This window comes from Amblyomma maculatum, chromosome 1 (genome assembly GCF_055883805.1).
Source record: "Amblyomma maculatum isolate TAMU_Amacu chromosome 1, ASM5588380v1, whole genome shotgun sequence".
In the NCBI taxonomy this organism is placed as follows: domain Eukaryota; kingdom Metazoa; phylum Arthropoda; class Arachnida; order Ixodida; family Ixodidae; genus Amblyomma; species Amblyomma maculatum.
In genome coordinates this window covers 123,797,920-123,820,230 of record NC_139344.1, presented here as the reverse complement: position 1 = coordinate 123,820,230, position 22,311 = coordinate 123,797,920, and the positions used below count along the sequence as shown (strand labels likewise).

General features: G+C 44.5%; 1 protein-coding gene across 1 annotated transcript in view; it reads right to left on the bottom strand.

Annotated features, from left to right (window-relative positions):
• Positions 1-22,311, bottom strand: part of LOC146203841 (neuropeptide SIFamide receptor-like) — a 160,812-nt gene that overhangs the window by 13,747 nt on the left and 124,754 nt on the right. The gene's annotated exons all lie outside the window — the stretch shown is intronic.

The following is a 22,311-nucleotide window of genomic DNA, read 5'->3' as shown; positions in this document are numbered from 1 at the left end:
GCTTTAAATTCTTTTTCGCTTCAGCGTTTTCTGAAACGATTGTTCTGTTTGTTCAGCATCAGTTATGTTAATGGTTTGTTCAGCTTCGGTGCATAAAGGTGCGCACGTGCACTTTGTCAATTGTGCAGATTACTCTTTAGCGTTTCGCTGTTCTGTGTCTTCAATTGCATATGGTTGTTGTTTTCATCACCGGCTTGCTTTCGCGAACGCGTAACAGCCTGCAGAAGAGCAACGGAAAAGCTTCGTTCCTATCAACAGCGGTAGCTCCTCCACATAACAACATTCTCAGTGGGCGGCAAGATAGGAACGTTCCCTCTTTCAGCTGAGCGACAGTTTTTGTTGCATTGTCAAAAGCTGCATTGCCAGCTTTGTAAGCGCTTCATAAGGTCAATGTTACGTTTTACTGAAGCACTCGTTTGATCAGGAGCTCACCCATATTTCTTGGATATGTCATGTCGTTCTTTCGTTGTAGTTCAAAGCGATGATATCTTAAACTGAAGGCCATAAAAATACAAAGGATAGAGACAAGTCGAAAGGTTGTAACAGATGAAGGCCTGTGTGACGAAAAGTAGGACTGCCCGATGAACGATACTCACTCATTCATCGGTTCGTAGACCCTCCTCTAAGCAGCGATTTGACGTTTTTGTCTCAATGTGTTCACATATCAAGGAGTGGAACGAAAGCCTGTTCGCATATATATAATAACACAAAATACAAGCCTCATGCGGGCGTTTGTCTGCGAAAGCCGATTACTTGCATTTATGGTCCGCTTTTTCATTTTTCTTAAAATAGGAAGCATGAGTTCGATCCCGGTTTTGGATCCGCTTAAAATTTCGTCCCATGATTTTTTTTTCTTTCCACTTATTTCTGAAACTTGCGGCAAAGAAATGTCAGGCGGTCAGTCGCGCTGTCCAACTAAAAGGCTTTGAAACGAAATAGGCGAGAAATGTGCCTCTTTGCCCCAGCCTGGTATAAGAGGCACAACAACACGAAACATGTTAAAAAAAAAAAAACCCTGCCCAAAACTCCGGCAGACACGCGAAAGAAGGAAATAAGCAGGAGGCACGAACACACAACAGGAAGCGAAGGCTCCAAGCCAGGAAATCGATACGTTTCGATCGCGCCAGGCGAGATGACAGAGTGGAAAGCAGTGTATTCGGCGCTGGCAACATCAAAACAAATATAATCTCTCGTCTCCCGTCTCCCCGTGAGGGGGCGTGGTTGGTCTTGAGGCTGGAGCCGTTGAACAGTCCAGAAATACCGACGTGTCCGCTGATCGATTTCTTAATTTATTACGCATGCATGAAAAAAGAACGCAATATGAATGCGAGAAACATTGCTGTTATGCGTCGTGCGCGCACAGCACGCAGAGGAGGGGGGGGGGGGGGGGCGGGGGGCGCATAGCGACAGGGTTAAAATATTCGGCATAGGAAGAAGATGTCCAACGGTTTGCAGAGTTTCCTGACTTCCGGCAGATTTGAATAGAAACGTCGGAGAGCCCATCTAACTCAGTAGTACTTGTGTGTTTGTGTGTTGTGTTTGTGAGTAACTATGCAGCGCCAGAAGTCTTCGGAGCCCATCTAAGTTTTCTTTCCTCAGACTCGCCAGCTTTTTCAACCGCTATCATTTAAGCTTAAAAGTATACAAGGCTGCAATGTACAGCAAGCACGGAATGACGACAGTTCTCGCTCTGAATATGTTAAATCCTCCGAGGGACATATCGTAACTAGACCAACTCTGTTGAATGTGAATGATATCCTACATTTCTCCGCCCCGTTGACGGAGAATACATGTGATATTTTTTACTCCCTGACACATAGCCAACAGCGAATTCTCAGGGTCGGCAGTGTGTGACGATTCAACTTCGTCTCGGCGGGAATGGAACTTTTATTTTAGCGCGAAAGAACTCCTTCCTCAGGTATAACAGGCACAGCATTCCCTACGCTGTCGACGCGGCTTCGGCGAACCATTGAGATGATAGGGTGAAATCGGAATCTAGCCTGTCAAGACTCTTGGAGCATGAGTGGGTGTCCCTAGGTCACACAGGCATGCCGATAGCGCGTGGTTAAATCAGTGCTTTATGTCTATGAAACTTATGTTTAGGTAACTTGGGTAACATACAACGCAGTACTCCTAACGAGCCTGCCTCTGTCAGGTTGTAGCGAAAAGATAGATAAGGACAGCACCATTACATTTAAAATCTACCGAGATAAACTGCGCCAAAACATATAGTGCTCCCAGCACGTTATGCTAAGTTTAGCCACGGTAAACCTACGCAACTTTTTTTCTCTCTTGGACCCCAGTGGAATTTATATACGACTCTTTGTCGAGCTATCACTTCTGAATCGCTCACTGAGCCAATACCGAACTTTTCGTCTGCTTTGCACAGCCAGCAGAGTGCATAGTTGAGTTCGAGTGACAGGGTCCAGGTTTCTTGCCGCAACCAACTGTTCTCTGTTTTCTATGCCCCGACGCGGTGGCTAAGCTCTTAGGGCACTTGACGGGTGAATCTGAGAACACGGGTTCGATCCTCGCCGCGGTGGCCGTGTTTTGGTCGAGGCGAAACGCAAGGTACCGGTATGTTGCGCAAAGTCAGAGCACGTCAAACGCACCTAGTTGGTCGAAGTTTCCGGAAGCCTCCGCTGCTTTTAGAGCCATTATAGTTTTGGAGCCTACAGCCAATATAAACTCCAGCAATCTTTTTTTTTTAGTATTCCCTTTTGCATTTCCCATTGTGCAGAGCACCACATCCAAAACAGTATTTTTTATTTATTTTTTTTTTGCCTTTTCTCTTCTTCCTCCATGCTGTCAATCTCGTTTCTGCTTTGGCGACACCTTTGAGCCGAAGACTCAATCTGTTAGCGACAAAGTCATCAAAGTCATATTCGCCACCGAGGTTACGCCCGGCGCAGGTGATTGAATTCTCTTCCAAAGATATCCAATTACTGCTACCTTGCGCGCATAGCGCTGGCATCGTAACCGAACAAACTTCCTGCGCTCGCCACTAAATTCTACCGTAGCAGCCCCTGAGTTGTTCAACTCGGGCAAAACGTGGTTCAGTACCGTTTCAGCTGCATCCTTTCTTCTTTGCTGCATAATTTAGGAAAATGTCCAAGCCACCCTACAGATTCCGAACTTGGCGAAATTTATCTCTTCTTTCCTTCCTTTAAAGGTTAAGAAAAGAAAGGAAAAAGCCAACACATAGCCCTTTTACCGAAAATTGATGGAGTGCCAGAACAACTCAGGCAAGGGCTTCTGGCCGTATAGAGCTTCACTATGAGCCATTACTTCGAGTGCCCGCTAACAAATATTAGTGGCGCTTCACGTCAGAATAATGAACTCTCCTGACTGCCAAGAACTCAGTCATTATCCCGCTTGTGTAAAAACGGTTACCTGTGCAAGCCACGGTAGAGAGCTCACTATAGCTGTTTACTTGCGGCACGCTGCTGCCGCATACGCTGCTGCCGCTGCTGGCGTAGCGCTGGCAGAGCACAAAGAATTATCCCTGAGATACAGGACTTTTCTGGAATGTCTGCGTCACTAATGAAATGAGGCTTCATATTCGAGAGCACACTTGTTGGTCTTCCTTTAAAACCCGCGCTCATCTGGCGTCTTGAATGGCGGGCGTCGCGTACAAGAGAGCTAATGCGTGAGGTCTCTTTTTGGAAGTTTCCATCGGCTACTGCCTGGCATGTGAAAAAAGAAACGTGAAGAACGTGGTATTTCCTCACGTGAAGACCTCCATATAGTTGACTGGATGGAACGCAGAGTTCACACCGTTAAAGTTTTACCGTTCAGTAATTTTATATTCGATTTGCAGGTGCACTATCCCTTTGTATCGTCGGAGACTGATTTTTTGCGTGCTTGTATATATTTATTAACTTGGTCAGTGGGTAATAGCGTTTTGATACTTTGGCAATAAGTGAGAACTCACGTGATTAAGGTATGAAATGGCATCTCGGCTAAAATTGGACGGGTAACTGTTGAATGTGTGATTTTCAATAATCATGGTTCCGAAACGCATGATTGCCTCTTAGCTCGTGCTCTGTATACACGAGAGGTGGCACCCCAGCTTTTGTCTGCGCTTGTATGACAGCGGTGTTTCATGCTTGTTCTTTTTTTTTTTATGCGCCCTCTGCGTATGCCTTATTTTTTAGCGAATAAAAAGAAAGCAAAAAGCTCCATGGCGATAAGTAATTGTCAAGCTCCCGTTCACGCTGACGCTCAAGAGTGAAAAACACTGTTCTCGTGCGGTGGAAGCAGTCTCGTTGGCAAATCACAGGTAGAATAAGACGCCGACGCAGAGGCGGAATTATGGCCCATAAACGACGAACCTCGACCTTGCCTCTACTTTCTGGGAGGGGCGAACAGAGTCGAAAGAAAGGGCAGTCGTAGAAGCGCACAGTTCGTGCCCACAGGTGACTTCCGAATGCAACATGCATGGGATCCGGTGATTCAGACAAAAGCTCCGCTGATGCCGAATGATGAGAAGGTAGCTATTGTGAGTGTCGGTGTCGTATACGATTGTTTTTCTCCCACCTTTGCCAATGTTTTACTGCATTTCGTTTTTGTTCCTCGTGTGATTACTTAACCTGGAGAGAATAATGAATAATTCATTAGGTCTGCGCGGAGTCGTCTGTTGCCCTGACATATACATAGCCGCCACTGGAGAAGAAACAACGACTGGATACTTCTTTTCGCCTCCTCTGCTTGCATCGCTTTCTTTCTTGCAATTTATCTCTCTTCGGTGCTCATTCCGCCGGTCCCTATCGTCGACTGGCCGCCCGTCTCTCTTTAGCGCCACGCCCCGCTTCGCTCGGTGTCGCCTGCGTGTACGGTTTGTGCACAACGCCGAGCAGTGGCGGGGGACAAACGCGTCGCAGGGGGTCCGAGCTTGGCGGTGGCTTTACTCGAACTCTGAAATGCAATCGAAGGCCTTAGAGACGATTGCCGAAAGTGCTTTCTCGCTCGGAAGGAAGACACGCGTGATTAGGGGCTAAAATGACGAAAAGAGTGAGAGAGGGATGGCGTCCTTTATTAAAGCCGACGTATCCCATGGTCCTTTTTGTTCGCTTATGACGGTTTCCTCTGTTTAATGTTCGTAGGAATAGGTGGAGTATTTTTAACCTTATAAAGTCGGACGTTGCGCTTCGTGGCCCCGTACGTACGTCGAGCTTCCGTGTGTGTCGCACTAGCCGATGTATAGCCGATTTGCGAGAGGAACAGAAGGTTGGCCTGTACGAATGACACGAAGCCTGTTGGTCCCAGATACCTCTGCAAAACATATGGTGCTGAAGTATTCCGGCGCGAGGTAACAGAAATGACTACAAGGCATTCAGGAAACCCAGGTATCGCATACGAAATGGTTATAGGCGCCAGCCGACTCTTTTTTTTTATGTTAGTTCGATGCTGACGAAATGACCGAAAGGGAAGGCCCAGAAAAGCCGAGCGCAGGTACTTAATAGTTAGCGAATCCGTAAGCAAGGGAATACCTGGCAAATGTGAAGGGGAAGGATGTCAAGGCTGCTAGCTTTTGTTGTCGTGGGTGTTATTGCTGCATGAACAGATACTTGAATTGTATTCTCCGGTGCACCATATGCCACCTATTCCGGCACAATATTGATCACCTGTCACGTCTAGTCAGCACTCGCTTCCTAGAAGAAGGAGAATAAAGAATTACCTTTTGGGGACCGTGCGAATCTGGTCGCTGCTCATGCATATCAATCGACAGAAATTTGAAGTTGACGCTGTTTGGAAGTTTGTAGTTTTGGGCAAGTTGATAATCTACACTAATTGAGCACCGCTTAAACAAAGAACGAAAGAGCGAACAACAATCTATCACCAGCTTCCAACAAATTTTGTATGCAGGTTTTTAACAATAGCAGTGACTTCTCTGTACGCGTTTAAGATTTAATTCGCTCTATACTGGAGCGCTCATTCACCCATTCTTTTTTCTGCCTGTTATGACTATGAATGCTTCTTTTTTTTTGCGCACAACCGAACCCCGCAGCCAACCCACCGCAGCTGACCACATATCAGACGTTTGTGGATGTGGTCGGCTCAAAGGCGTTCTGTGACACTACTGACGCTAAAGCGCCTGCACCTAGCTGCCAGTGATGACAATATATGGGGGCAAACTTTTCAAGCACACAGAAAGAGAAGACTCTGGACACAAGCCGCTGTGTGCTTGTAAAGTTCTCACCCACATATCATCATCGTGAACACCCTCAACTAGCCTAGCTTTCTTTCTTATTCACCTGCCACTACCTTCGCTTGTGATCCTGTATTCGTGCCTTCACAAATATGCCGCATTCTTACGACCGGTCGTCGATGATAACCGCGATCTCTATTCTGACGCAGTTTCTATTTTAAAGTTAGGAGAGGAGCTGAGGCTGACTTGAAAGGAAACAAAATAAACCCTACATATTCTCTCGTTCCCCCGCCCCTGCATTATTCGGTGTTTTTTCTCCACCTAGTAGCCCTTAGTATAGTGGGCTAAAATTGGTCTACGAAGCTCAACAAATGTGGTGCCACACTGCTCTTTTTGCGTAGTGGCACTTGCAAGCGAACCAGTTTAAAACAAACACAAACAAAATAAAGACACTACAGATTCTATCTGTATCTACCAGAAATCGGTGGACAATATGAGCAGTGCGTGACTTTTCATGCAGGATACGATTTAAAACGAAAGGCAACTCTTGAAACCAGCATTTATCTTATAGGATATCAGCGGAGCTTTAAGAATGGTTGCCACATACCTGAGCATGGTATATACTTTGTTTGTATTTGTTTGTTTGTTTGCTAACGGTCAAAAGCCAAGCATCTTGAGAAACAGGGAAAGCTTTCCCTCATACGGACCAGGCTCTAGGGTTGTCGCTTTCACTTGGACAGTTAGTTCAAAGCTCATGTAAGCATATCCACTGTACAGAAAGCATAAAAGCCAATTAAAGCGAACACTTCCTGCCCCTGAAAACAATTCAGTGCTCTAAAGATAGCCAACAATGCTCCACGTGAAAGTGTAACAGAAACAGTTTGATTTTGCGCGTTCCTGCGCAAGCAACTGCATATTTTAGTTCGTATTTTATTTTATGACAAATCTCAAAAGGACAAATACATCAGGTTTCACAGAAGTGGAGATGTGTGCCAAGCACGGCTGAGCTAGTTAGTACTGCGCCAGAATAAATCCAAAAGGGGCAATTTCCATCAAGGGCAGGTTTATTTCAAAAATGTTCTTTTGTGATCACAATGAAGCGCCAGGCTGTGTTAATTCGCTTCTAGGTTATGCTACTACGATTCTGCTTTCCTTCCTTTTCGAACATTCAACCTCTTCCAATTATGCGTTCCTAGTAGCAGGCGTAACAAGGCTAAGTTTACACAGCTTCACGCGATATAAGCCAGATATAAATGTTGCATTCTCGCACTCGCTTGCTAGTCGATGCGTTTACTTCAGAGGGCAAAACATTTTTCATAGCGTACATTACACCAGAAAATGATTAAGATACTCTTCCCCATATTAGTTTAAGCAAGTCCAACTTTATTTAATTTTAGTTATCTTTGTGAGGCAATGTGGAATATTGAGTGATACTGCTTTGAAAATATTGAAGGGAATGGCTAAACCTTGTAACGCGAAGCCAAAGCTGTCTTTTAAATTTCATTCTATAATGGCATTGATTAGTTAAGGCTGCCATAAAAAATCAATGCGGGACATTTCTGATGATAGAAAATAATATAAAAGTAAGAACTACGAGCCTCCCGAGGGAAGAAGTGCGGATATCTTGGACCGCTGTAGCGGGATTTTATGATATGCGAAAACAATTCTGCTCACAAACAATTCAAGTTGGAAAGGCGCTTTTCCGGAATTCCTGTTTGTGCTCACCTATGCAATGTTCAAAAAGATACTAAGTTAATCGTAAATGTTCCGTTCAGCAAAATCAAAATGTGGCCGACAAGTGTTCCGACCACGAAAAAAACCGTTTGAAGATTATCGCCGATGACAATGACGAATTTACCAAAAGCAACCAGACAACGCTGTTTGTTTCTCAGCCGTATATGAAAAAAAAAAAAAGTCCTCACGGTAACACTAAAGGGCAACTTGGTGTTTTTTTTTTGTTTTTTTTAAACTTTTTCGAGTTAATGGGTAAAAACTTTTTATTGTGTGCAATACAAAATTTTCAAAATCAACCAGAAATTAACATCGAACTGACGAGTATAATTCTGAATTCTCAACTCGCATATGCTTCTTGGTGTGACATCGGCTGTGACGTTACGGCTTGGTTCGTCAAGCAACACGGGTCCTACCGTTATCGACACTGCCCGAAGCCACGCTGTAAGCTTTTAGTTTCAAGTCAGAAATCGAGAAAAGCAGCTTTCCAGAGTCCACTCTGAAACGATGCATTGAATGCTTACGACCGGGCGAGTCACCCTTCGTGCACGACCGATCAGCGCGAGAGCCAGCCGAATCACCCGACAGATCACTTCGTATGCAAATATAAAGGCCGCCTATTAAACTACGAGATGTAATTGGTCATTTCACCTTTTGCGCATGTATTTCCTATACTACCGTTCGAGCGAAGGTAGATGTGGTGCACCCGCTTACAGCTTTCACTGCTGCCTTCAAGTTGTTCATCGTGTAACTACGCCTTTCTGCGAGTTACTGGACTGGCCGTTTTAAAACCCAGATGATAGATAATATCAACATTGTTCTAAATAAAAGACCTTACACGTAAGTATATTACTAAATAAAACAAAGATAAAATAAGTCATGGCTTCAATACATGCTATAGCGTCTTGAAACAAACTGCCGGATTAAATCTTGCATTTCTTGTTAGACAACCACGAGTATTTGGTTCCATGATTTAAGAGGCAAAAATGGAACAATAAACAGAACCTACGCCGGAATGATAATCATTTTAGTTATGGGTGGTTGAAGAAATGGTGCTTGGTACGCTGCGCAGTGGTTTCGAAGGAAGCTGCATTTTTTTCGGCATTCACAAGCATGAGTGAATATGAACGCGCGGCTTTTTTCAGAGTTGCTCTCATGCAACTGTCTGTGGTGCTTTGTTGACGCATGGGCACTACTATTGAACAAAAAGCATACTTTAGCTTTTTAATGAATTCTTCGTAGGTCGCGTCCTCTCACGGTGGCATTCCGTTCATCTGGCAGCTTCGATGGGCCGTTGTTCAAAAACAAGGTTGCCACGGGCAACAGGGGCTTTCAAGCGCCTGTTTAACGCTGCCTCAATGAATCCAAAAACTTCTTTAAAGTACACTCAGTCTTCGTTAAACTCGGGTAAAAAAAAAAAAATTCTTTGGAGCGCACGCATACTCCTTTCTTGTCGTTGACGGGGCGGAAAAATTTAGCTGCCTGTGGCGAAGGTTCTTGTCGCCAGCAAATTATTGGCGTAATCCGCCTATTCCCATGGCACAACAAAACTTCTCGCAACCCATCCTTCTGAAGTATACACCACATTAAACTGAAAGCACAAAATTAAACCGGTGTCAGCACGCTCGGATGCCACGAAACCGCTGGCGAATCCTGCGCTCCGCGTGTGCCCGACCAATCCATGACGTCATCAGCTCAAGGTTACCTTAGAAATCGCTAAATTATGGGGCATGGCTTATCATGGGTCGCTTCTCTTACATTCTATTGCGGAAGAATTAGGTCGCATTCCTGTGAGAAATTTGGCATGTGAGATCTACATTCCGTCTAGAATACAGACTTAACATTTCTGTTCGATAGCTGAACGTGCAAATATCACTGCAGTTGACCTTTAAGACCTAACAGTCTCGAAAGGTGATGTAAAGAGCTCCCCTTACCCCCCTCAGGTTATCATCACTCTACGCGGCTAAGTAAAAATCCTCGCTACTTGGTAACTATAGCCAAAGAAAATACGTTTTCTTTGCCCCCTGTGACTGTCGTTGGATTTAATCTAGAAAGACAGATATTTTATACCGGCCTAAACGTGCCACTCATCCCTAAAAGCGTCCTACGAAAACGTGCGATAGACTTGTGTACAGCACACGGAGTTTCCTCATCTTCCCCATCGCCCGAAAATAACTTTCAACACTGTTATTACTTGGACAACCTCCTTTACAGCGATGATGACACATTGAATCATTTTTCATTCCCCCGTCTTGTGCTGTAATCAAATGCCAATAAAAAAAAATTGCACAGCGACAGAATCGCATTGAGCTTCCGAGGTGACCTTGCATGTATAGGGGATATGCGATGAGCTCAAGCTTCCGTTGTTCTGCGTGTTCCCTCATCGGGGATGAGAAATCACAGCAATGCTACCGTCGCGTCACTTTTGCTGTCAGGCACGATCTATCCGGCAGTGGGGATGAGAAATGGCGCAAATACGATGGCCATGCCGGCACCTATACATTCCCACATTGGACGGTCAGTTTGTTTCACCTCCTGAAAGCTCGCCAGCCTGGAAGGAAGCGAACCAGAGGCATTTGCAATAAATCAAGCATGCGTTCTTTATTGATCGCATCTATAAAAAATTAATACTCAATCTGAAACTATGTTACTTCGTTTTTCGACATTTATGCATAATGAAAGCGCCCAACAAAGTGTTCATACATCCTTTTGTGCTAATCTAGTAGGACTTTCAATTACGAAAACAGAAATAGAGGGCATAGCAAATATTCCTCCATTTCACACTTATTGCCAGGGAAATGGAAATTATTAAACAATTTGGAGAAGGGGGACATTTATTCTCCGCCCTTAAGGTGAGAGCGTTAACAGCTCCCGTGTGCTCTGTACACGGATCCTTCTTCGCATACAGGGATTTTGTTTGCTACTCGTGTGATCAGTAATCCCTTAATTTCGTCATCTAATATCTCACGCACACCTTTATCATGCAGTCTTATGTGAAAGGGCAGCCCACAAATATATAACGCCCCGCTTAACCAAACCTTACGAACATACCTTTGTTACCTATAGGCAGAGGTGGGCATTTGACCTCAAAAACCTCGACCTCACCTCAAACTCAAAAAATATTTGGCGACCTCACTCAACCTCAACCTCATCAATTGAGGTTGAGGTCCCCCAGGCGACCTCACCTCACTTTTCAGGTGACCATTGGCGACATCACTCAACCTCACCTCAAACTCAAAATGTGAGGTTGAGGTCAGGCACTCGACCTCAAAAAAAAATAAAAATAATCATTGAATTAAACCGTAACTTAAAGCAAATATACACTTCTCGGTAATCCTAGGGTATATAGGCTAGCCAGAATTTTGTCGTATGAAGGCTGTATTTTGCTCCTAATTTTATATAACAATTATTATCCCGGATAAAAGCAGAAAAACTCCGGACACTACATGTCCAACTCTGCACTAAAGTGGCAATCCTCTCCCCCTCCTCGCCTATCCTTTTGTGGTCGGTTTCAATCTAAAGCCTACATGGGTACCGCGTTAATACGCATACGCCCATAATGCAATACAAACAGTTTATCCCATCTGACCCACGTGAATAAGATTCGTATTAGAAATAAAACAAGCCAGTTCTTACTATAAACTGAAAAGACAAATGCTGTTGACCCTAGTGACGACAATGACGATATGCTCTTTTGTTTTTCTTGCCACATAGCGCTAAACAGACAGGGACACAGCGAGACACGCGGGACGGGCGTTTTTTCTTTTTTTTTTTTTTTTATCGCCCGTCCCGTATGTCTGGCTGTGTCCCTGTCTGTTTAGCGCAATGAGGCAAGAAAACCGACACCAACTCGCCCAAGCTTCCATCCTTGCTCTTTTTCTTAATTCGAAAAAAAAAAATTGATGATTGCCGAGCTTTTTTCTAATACACTGTACATTGTTTTGCGACAGAATACATTAAATTAGGAAAAAAAAAAATAGGAATACAGTCGTGCCTCGTTAGTATGGACACTTTGGTTTCCGACCAAAACTTTCCATAAAGCGAGTCATCCATATTAACGAGTCATGAATAAAAACGAAAAGTATATAATTGAGAAAAAAATTTATAATTAATGGCTGCTGTTTTAATTAATTTGGGTATATAAACACAGCCGAGATGTCGATGCTACACTCTTCTCCATAAATCCGTCGACCTGAAACGTCATGTCTGTTCATAAACCTTGTCAGCCATCCTCTTGAGTTGCTGAAGTTAGTTACGCCTAGACATAGCGTAGAATAATATTTCTCAGTAAACATCTCCCTGTTTTACTGAACAAAAATTTCGTAAGTCATCACAGGTAAAACCTATCAAGACGGAGGAAGAGAAGCACCCATAATGTTGCCGAGGCAGCGAGCCTTCTCTTGAAGCATTTCGTCGCTCACGACAGCACCATTCGCGTACACATTTCCGAACCACATTAACAAGGCTGACTCCATATTTCTTCGAACTGGGCTGGGCGCTGTCGGACTGTGGCTTTCGCTGCGATGCCGACGTTGAGCCATTTATCTGAGTCCTGTAGTATATATAAATGGTATACCGTCGACCTGGCGAGGCTGAGGCCTAGTTGAACTTGGGTCCAGTCTTTCACGGCTTGGATTGACTGAGATGGCTTTTTGCCGCTTGTATTCACAGATTTCCCGCTTCGCGCCTAAGTTCAGCTCCATTCTTTTGCGTTTAACTCCCGCCATGCCAAAAGTCAGACTAAAGCTTCGGGTTACAGGCTCCTGCTTCCTTGCACTCTTTTTCCCTAGTTAACCTCCCTGACTTTCCGTTATTCTGATTCTCTTTCTTGCCTTGTACTGTTTCTGTAAGGAAGCGAGGGAGTCAAGTTGGCAGGCTACTATACAGAGGGCTATCGAACAGCCCTTTCCTGCGCCGTTTTTATATGTTCCCATAAAACAAACACTGCAAGCTGAAGTACAGTTTAGAACGACGGCTAGCCGACTACGAAGAGCTCAGACCTTGTCAAGGCCGCGTCGTTGACTCAAGGCGAAACCGACATGCGGATCGCTGTGGCGCAAAATGAGGTAGTTCTGTAGCGCAACAGTGACGAAAACCAGGAGCATGAGAAGGAAGGGCGTCCAGGACGGGACGCCCGGTCCTGGTTGCGTGCTCGTCGCCTTTCTTTTGTCGCCTACTTCGTGAGTGTGTCTTAACCCTGACCGAAAATCGTTAACGGCTTCGTGGAACACACTTTGTGTTCTGGGATAGAAAAACTTCAGTTTCCACCCCCAATTTTGGCGCTTGTCTTTCTTCTTATTATTTCTTTCTAACGCTTTTACCGGCCTCTCTTCTGTTCACGTTCAGCAGAATTTATTGCGACCACATGTTGCTATTTTCCCGACTGCGGCTTCTAGTTGCAGCGCTGCCGCTGCACCCAGAAATCTCCCGGTTCCCTCCTTTTGAGGTCTTTCTTAGTTAGCTGACCCTCGGTTTGCTGTGTACGATCCCTGCCATCCACCCTCCTTTTCTCCTCCTCCTCCCTTCCTTTCCGCGCTTGCGCCCCCCCCCCCCCCCCCCCGCCCTCCTAAAACGACGACACGCCCGCTTTGGTTCTTTCCAACTCCACAGGACTCGTTCAGGCATCCGACCGTATCGGCTGTCGCATAGGTTCCCGGCCTGCGCACCCTTCTTTAACTTGCGTGCGGACTCCCCTGCTTTTTTCAAACGATGTCCAATTAGCGAGACAAAAATACATAGGCCGAATAGGCTGTGTGCATTCATCCCCTGTCCATTGTTCAGAGAGCGAATTTCTATATTAACGAGGCATAAATACATTGAAAAATCTTCGCCCCCAGAAAACTGTCCATAATTCGGGTCCTCCATATTAACGGATGTCATTTAACGGGGCACAAATTTTCTATAATAGTCACTCATGAAACGACTTGTGAATACTAAATCCCCAACAAAACAAACAAAAGAGGAAAAGACAGCAAACATCAATTAATCATAAAACTCGGCCAACGCCGAATAAACCTTCAGAAAATTTCGAAAACGAATGCTGTTTATCTTATGAGGTCCCAACCGGCCACTCCTGGGCGTTTGTTTATAATCATGATCCCGTGGCGTATTGCAAGAATTGGCGGAATTGCTTCTTTGAACACCACGCTTACATTAAAATTACAAGGGTCGGAACTGCTAGGAAAGAGGGTTAAACGTGAACCACTTTGCTGTCGCGAACATCGGCTCGCCCGTCAAATTTCGCCGGAGCAAAATGTCCAACTCCCACCCGCCTAAAATAAAAAAAAAAAACACTATATAAATACTTGCACGTCCGAACTGAATACTGGATGTCATTTCGCCAACAATTCTGAGATGAGCTTCTTTGTGGTATTCACTTGTTTTCCTTTGAAGACTGAACTAATAAATTGCACGGTGGTGTCTCCGAAGCTGCTTCGCCGCATGCACCGTACGTGAATCCAGAGAAACCGTTTCCCCGTTAGTGTCGTATAGTTACAGCACATAAACGTAAAATAAAGACAAGAACAACAGTAACGAGGCGAGCAAGCAGCCCGGAGGCACCGTGCCCCCTGCTGTACACGCGCTCCTCCCTTCGCCGTCCGTCAGCATGGCATTTGGTTTTGCTCATGCAGTGAATGCCGAACTGTCACCAATACACACCAAAAGGCAGTGGCGTATGTGTGCCAGCTCCGCTTTCAGACTAGATCGCGCTTTCCAATACTTGCAAAAGAAAAGAAAAAAACTAAATGACCGCGCCGGTAAGTGGAAAGGAGGGTTGTGCTATAGGCCTCTGAAAAGATGCCAAAGAAAGAGCCTAATGTGATGGAAGAAGCCTGTTCTCTTTTCGGCAGTGTACGAACTTAATTGACATACAAGAAAATATATATAAAGAAATACCATGTTGACGAAAGTAATAACAAATGTCGCACACTAAAAACAGAAGTGAACTGTGCTTCCCAGAGCGTATAGAAAGTTTGAGACATCGACTTAGTACTGCATTCCTCAATGATAGCATGTAATTGGCTTCATTCACGTATATCTAAATTTTAAAGAAAAAAACAACAAATGTCTAAAAAAATTATTCCGACATCTCGCCACAAAAATTTTCATCCGATTGATTTGTCCGCCTCGAGCAGACGGGAGCACAAAAGAGACACGCTCAGTTCGCCATACCAATTCGTCCGTCTAGACACCAAAATGTCGAGCCGGAAACCATCTCAATACTTTCTAGCTCATAAAAACATGTAGGAGAACGCTTTCCTCTCTTTTTTTTTTTTTTTTCTGCGCCTGAATAAGAGATTTCAAGGGAAACCTGATATTATGAAGTTAAGAATCCCTTACTCTCCTCCTTCCTCCTGCATTGCTTGATTTCACTAGAATTTCACTAGAATAGAAGGGCCTTAATGGAGCGAAATCATTTTTTTTTTTTCATTGGGCTTTACTGTATGCAAGCCCCATATAATTTTTCGTCTCTTCTATCTCGGCAAATAGTTAACATGCGCAGGCTTCTTTCCTGTATACCAGCTGCGCCTTATAAGCTGTGCCGTTCGTTTCATCCTCTTGCATGTTTTACCGCTATATTGGGTATGTAAGGACCGCTAGCACTTTCATCCCATTGCAGTTGTTCGGGGCCACCTGTGAATCTGTTAGAAGAAACAAGCAGCAAAAAACCAAAGAGAGGTTGTTCTGGAGAATACAAGAATATAAATTTACAGGACCGGAATGTAGAACAATGACGTACAATTCGAAAGGGAGGGCTTCAATAAAATGCTTAGATGGTATTGGGCCGGTTTTCCTGGTTTGTTCATGTTTTCCTTTTTTTTATTTGTCAGTATCACGTCCTCTAACAATTCCGCTGCACCATTTTCTGTTAAGTTTCCGTGTAATGTACAGCGGGATCGAATGTAAGGCAGCAGCCGTGACGTTAGCGCCTTGAAACGGGCATGCACACGACAAACAGCTCTGCTCTGCACCGTCTGCGCAAAGACAATTTGCTTCGCTTTTTAGTTTGCTTGTTTCTTTGCGGCATCCGACAAAAGCACCGCGGGTCAACTTGAGTTACGTGCTTTGCGCGCTCCTGGGTGTTTGAGCCTGCGGCAAGCATCGGCACAAACAAGTCAGAGGAAACGGGGGTGGCGGGCGGGGGGCATGAGTAGTTCGTGAAGTAAAAAAAAAAAAAAAATCTCCTTTCAAGAAGATCAGAGGGAAGCGTCCTCGGGCTGCGGACATTACGGTGGAATGCCGAAAGCTGGGCAGGGGCTGCGGCATCCGGTCGTCCGAACGGGGGGTAACCAAACACCGAGAGTCGGCGGGCACACCGCAGGCAGTACGCTCGAGCTCCACGTCAAAAGGGGCGCTCTTCGAAGAAAGCCGCGGCAACAGCAAAAAGCCTGGAACTCACAATTTCGACCTCACACAATGACGACCTCACTCAACCTCAAACTCACGCGTGAGGTTGAGGTCCAATTTCGTGACCTCACTCAAACAATTTCGAGCTGTCACCGACCTCACCTCAACCTCACCTCACTCCGTGAGGTTGAGGTCATTTTGAGGTTGAGGTCGACCTCATGAGGTCGAAACCTCATGAGGTTGCCCACCTCTGCCTATAGGGGCAGCGTGTCTGACTAAGAAAGGGACCCTGGAAGGCTAACTTAGGATCTCACCCTCCCATCAGGAAGGAAAAGCCGGAGTTGGCAGCTCCTGTCAAGCCGGCCGTGTCATGTGGTCGCGTGATGTCACACAAATTTGCGACCAACCTGCATCTTGCCAGTTACGACCTGCAAGAATCGGGCCCGTGACTCACAGGGCTTATCCTGGATTCTTTGGAGAAGGGGGCTTTTAACGCTGCCTCGTTAAAGAAAGAGTGAAATTATTAGGCAGTCGTGAATAACACTTTCTTGATAGTCAGGCATGATTACCTGTAAACGCCATTCATCAATAAGGCTGCACAGACGCACACGTTATCAAGAAATAAGGGAGCCATAGCTGCATGCACTTGAAACGAACAGTAATCAGTTTTCGTAAATTCGTTTTAACGCCATCTCGTTAAAAGCCCTGTTCATCACAAATCCGGCGTCGGCGAACGTTCGAGGCGTTGGCGTCGTGAGCGAAAAATCACGAGATATGGCGCTGGCAGGCTGCAGTGGGCCGCTGACATGGCCCAGCAGTAACTGCACCTAGGGTTGCCTGAGCAGCAGCTGCCAACTCGGGTCTTTCCGTTCAGTTCGGAGGACGATGTCAGAATCAGCCTGCCAGGGCCCTTTGCATTCACGTTACTCCTATAGGCCACGCAGGCACGTTCATGCGGCTTGGTTAAAGTGGGGTTTTTATGTGGGCTGGATAGCCTAAGCTATCGCATCATACATACCCTTAAAGACGAAGCTAAGTGTCCCTCATATTTTTTCAACAGCTCATGAAAACGGACTGCAGTTACCTCTAAGCAGCTCCATGCCCCGTCAAGAAAAATATTTTATGGATGCCGTTAAAGTCTTTTCGTAAAACGCAGCGCCTATCTCCCAGGATATGCCCTTCTCGTGAAACGCTTCTCTGCTTCCTATTATATCGCTCCGTAAAATGAACAAGACCGCCTTGAATACGAATTGAGCAGCCGTACTACCCGCTGATCTGTCTCGCTTAAAATTTTGATATTCTTGCCGGAAGGAATCAAAGTTCCTACTTCTTTCACTTGTTATGCAAGCAATCTTACGTAACTAAAACGGACATCCATCTGATTTTCGCTCGCGCTTATCTCTTCTGACCCACTGACGTCAAACTTCATGAGGTCACTGGGCAGCCACTCGAGAAGCCTGAACGTACCTCGTTTTAAATCGCATCGAATAACGATCGAGGCAGGATCATATTCATTTCGATATTCTTCTGGAAGCTGATCCGTGAAATGAGAATAGTGGGGCGATGAAACCATCTATGCAACATCATTCTCTGGGAGAAAGTCGATTGTACACTTTCAGGTGCGTTGTGAAAACCTCAGCGTGAACTTAGTAAAAGAGAGACGGAAAACCTTACCGTGCACCGAGATGAAAATCAGATAACAACCCCGATTTTTTTTCCAGCTCCAAAATGTTAAACTTCCCAGTACGCTAAGCTTTTCTCCTTCGTCGTCGCCTTTCTTTTCGTGCGCATTTATTCTGTACCCGCTTCGTGGTACAGGTGAGTGGCCTTCGAGAAAAGGAGAAAGGCAGTCGGTGCCATTGCAGTGTCGCAATGATATCATAGCCCGGAGATCTAATCAGGGTCCTCTCGATACTTTTATCCGTCTCCTCCAACGTTAGAAGGCATACGTACGAAACAGAAAGAAAAAAAAAAAAACGAAGTCGCAATCTACGGATGGAGTGAAATTTTACGTTTCCTATCAGCTCGGCTACGTCCTTTTGTACGTTCTTTTTTTGGCTCGCCTCGTCAGTGTCGCCTGTAAGCCTTGTCGTCTTCCAAAGCGGGCGCGCGTCGCCCGTTAAGTGTGAGCGATGATCTTGTAGTAGCGCAGGCGGCGAGCGGCATTATTTTTTTTTCTTCGATCTTTTCGTTTACCACAACCAGAAACCGTTTTCACTTCCCCGGTCGGCCGAGCCCGCCGGCGATGAACGCGCGCCGGTTTCTCGAACTCGTGTTCCGCACCGGAGAGCACGTGGCTCCCTTGCCACTGTCGAAATCAGCCCTGTATGCGGTTGCGGCACGAAACTAGGAGAAAGAACGAAGAGTTAAAAAGAACTCAAAGACACCCCGTGACCCGCTTGTGGGGCGTCACAGCGTGTGCTGACCCGTAAATATTCGAACCTAGGGCATACAGGCGAAAAGTCTGCTTCGGTGAGAAAATCGTTGAGAACTTTGTTTGAGACGAAAAACAGAGAAAGAACGAAGAAGGGTGGCAAAGTTCAGCTAGTAGGTGGGCGATTAAAAGAGGGAGCCGGCAAAGGATTGAGAAAAAAAAAAAAAAAAAGAAACGAGTTTTACTTTGGAATGGCAGCAGACACGCTTCAGGAAACTGCAGGTTCTGACGATAAGGTCCCGCACTCGAACAAAAATGACTCAAACAAATGTGTCAGACGGAAGTGCGGAAAATGAGCAGTGGGCATTGCAAGAACCAATCTGTGCCAGCCCCTTTTTTCTCCAAGCAAGGCACTTTGCGTTGAGGAACGGGCTTACCGGCTAGCCGAGGTGTTCAGGCCGGGACGTGCCTGGACTAAGCTTGCCATACTCTCCTCACTGAGCTAGTACGCTTGAAAGCCACGGCGACTAGAATAGTTTTCGTGAAATGGCCTGGTTAATCCTGATGATAAGGTATACCCGTTGAGTATTGTTATTGGGCAGTTACGACAAGCTACACATTTCTTTGTTAGATTATCCTACTCAAGAATTAGCTGCTAGGACACGGAAAACATGATTCCATCCCTCATGACACCCCAACCACTGATCTCTCGCGCTTTTCTCTGCCCAACGTATTATATATTACTAGAGCTAGGCTGACCGGCTTAGCGCATTAACCGGCGAAAGCTGTTGTAGCTTTGAATTAGCCATACAGCTCTGCACTGTGCCATGAGAACCACCTTCCCGTTCCGCATTGCTCCACTCTCGTCCCGACCTCGTGGCCTCCCACCCTCAATCTCTTCTTTCTCGCATTTTTTCTCTTTTCTTGCGCCCTCTTAAAAGAGAAGAGCGGGGATTTCCCCCTTTACTTTGCTAAGCGCAAAGGTGGGCTGCAGACAAATAAATAATGAAAATCTTTTCAACGGTGTACTTCCCCACCATGGCCTCGTACGAACTGAGTTAATACGCAAGTAATTAATTTCTGTCGGCTGACAACAAAAGATTTCATTGTATAATTCAAGGCTATATGTCTAAACAAATGGATATTACGTTTTGCCCCAAGAAATAAGATCTCTCTCCTCTGTGTTACCCCTTCGTAATGAACTTAACAGGCTGCATGAATACAAAAAGCACGTACAGCCTCCGTAGTTGATTGCGCAAGAAAATGGCAATTCATCTAGTGCTTTTCTTTCTTTAGTTGCGTGTCTTGAAGGTCACAACTTACCGACATCCAAATGCAGCCGGCGATCACGGAGTCCACTGATGACCTCGACGCCACCATCAAAAATGCGAATTTTAATAGAATGGTTAAAGGAATAGAGCAACATTTCACTCGAAATTTTTCAGCAAGAAATGCCCTCAGACTTTCCTCCCAATCGAACTCCTGCAGAGCATCTCCACCAAAAGAAAGAATTGACAACCATTTCTACAAAGAATCGAAGTGCCATTAAGTTGTCCTGAGTTCTATGTTCACTATGAAGGCCTAAGTATAACCCCTCCCGCGTCGAGACGCCATGCAGGACACAGCGTGCCAAAAGTTTCGAGGTGGGTTAAGTTGACGCTTGTAATCATCACTAATGAAATCCGCGTGAACATTAAAATAACTAAAATTGGATTTATTTTCAGTGAATGCGCATAGTTTTCTTAAAGAGAAACTTACACATTCACCGCCCCAAGAGCTGTACGCAAGAGACGACAGATAAGAGAAGAACGTGATGCAAAAAAAAAAAAAAAAAAAAGACGCGAACGAGACAGACAAGGCAAGAGAACAAAAAAAAAAAAGTAATAGAAATAGGAAAAAAAAATGAAAGGAAAATGAAAGGAAAATAAACACAAAGGACCAGAACGAGACAGAGTTTTTTCCCCTGCTTATTCTTTAATTTTCTCGCCTTCTCTTTATTTTCTTGGCTTCTGTTCTTTTTGCGTCTTCTTTTCTTTTCTGTTATAGGTAAACAGAATTCAAGTCAGCCGAATTTTTAAAGTAAGGATGCTTCTCCTCCTCCCTCCAATTGAAATCCCGCTAATCTACCCCCCCCCCCTTTAATTCCCTTCATCTTGGCAGTGGTCTAGCTGAGAATTACCTGGTCCCCCCTTCCAACCTCCCCTTCCCCCATCTCCCGGAAAAAAAAAAAAAGTCTGGCTATGTGCTGGACCCAATTCAATAAAACAAAGGCTCAAGCCAAGTGAACACTGAGCAGAGGAAAACGAAGTAAGAAGAAAAAAAGAAAATGAAAAAGGAGAAGCGAGGAAGACATAGCCAAGGGAGAAAAGTGGAGAAAGAATAAAAATGGAATGAGAAGAGAAGAAGGGGTACGAAGCAGATGAGGAATAGAAAGACGAAAAGAGAGTACAAAGGAGTGAGAACAAAATGAAAAGATTCATGTTGTAATAGAGTTGTAGCCTAAATTAGCTAGTCTTTTTGCCATATTATGTATACATACATACATACATACATACATACATACATACATACATACATACATACATACATACATACATACATACATACATACATACATACATACATACATGCATACATACATACATACATACATACATACATACATACATACATACATACATACATACATACATGCATACATACATACATACATACATACATACATACATACATACATACATACATACATACATACATACATACATACATACATACATACATACATACATACATACATACATACATACATACATACATACATACATACATACATACATACGTACGTACATACATACATACATACATACATACATACATACATACATACATACATACATACATACATACATACATACATACATACATACATACATACATACATACATACATACATACATACATACATACATACATACATACTGCTCTTCAACCACTGATAGGAAACATTATACACAACATAGTAAATATCACAAGAAGAAAACATACTATCAAATTCTGCTGGGTACCCAGTCATGTTGGGATAAAGGGTAATGAACGAGCAGATATATGCGCAGCAAGTGCGAAAAATTTACAAATAAAGCAAATCAACATGCCACACAGAGACGGAATGAAGTTAGTACGTACGAAATTACGAGCTAAATGGCAGGCTGATTGGGAAAGCGAAGCAGAGAACAAGCTTCACTCCATAAAGCCCATATTAGGAAAATGGCAATCATGTGAACATCAGAAACGTTTCATTGAGGTAATTTTATGTCGTCTGCGCATAGGCCATACACACATAACACATAACTTCCTACTAACGAAAAAAAGCAAACCTGTATGTGAAATGTGTGGACATGAGCTAACAGTAAATCATATTTTAATCTCATGCTCACAACTCGAGGAGTACAGGAAAAAATATTTTACTGTATTTTACAAAGAACACATCCCATTTCATCCCGCATTGCTTTTAGGCCAAGAAGCACTTGTTGATTTTTCACTTGTTTACGGATTTTTAAAGGAAGCCAATGTTTTAAACCAAATCTGAGCATCATTACTGTAGCCACTTGATCGTCTAACCTTGCGGTTGGCGCATGATAGCCACAGTTGCTTATGCGCCATAAAACTCCATATAACATACATACATACATACATACATACATACATA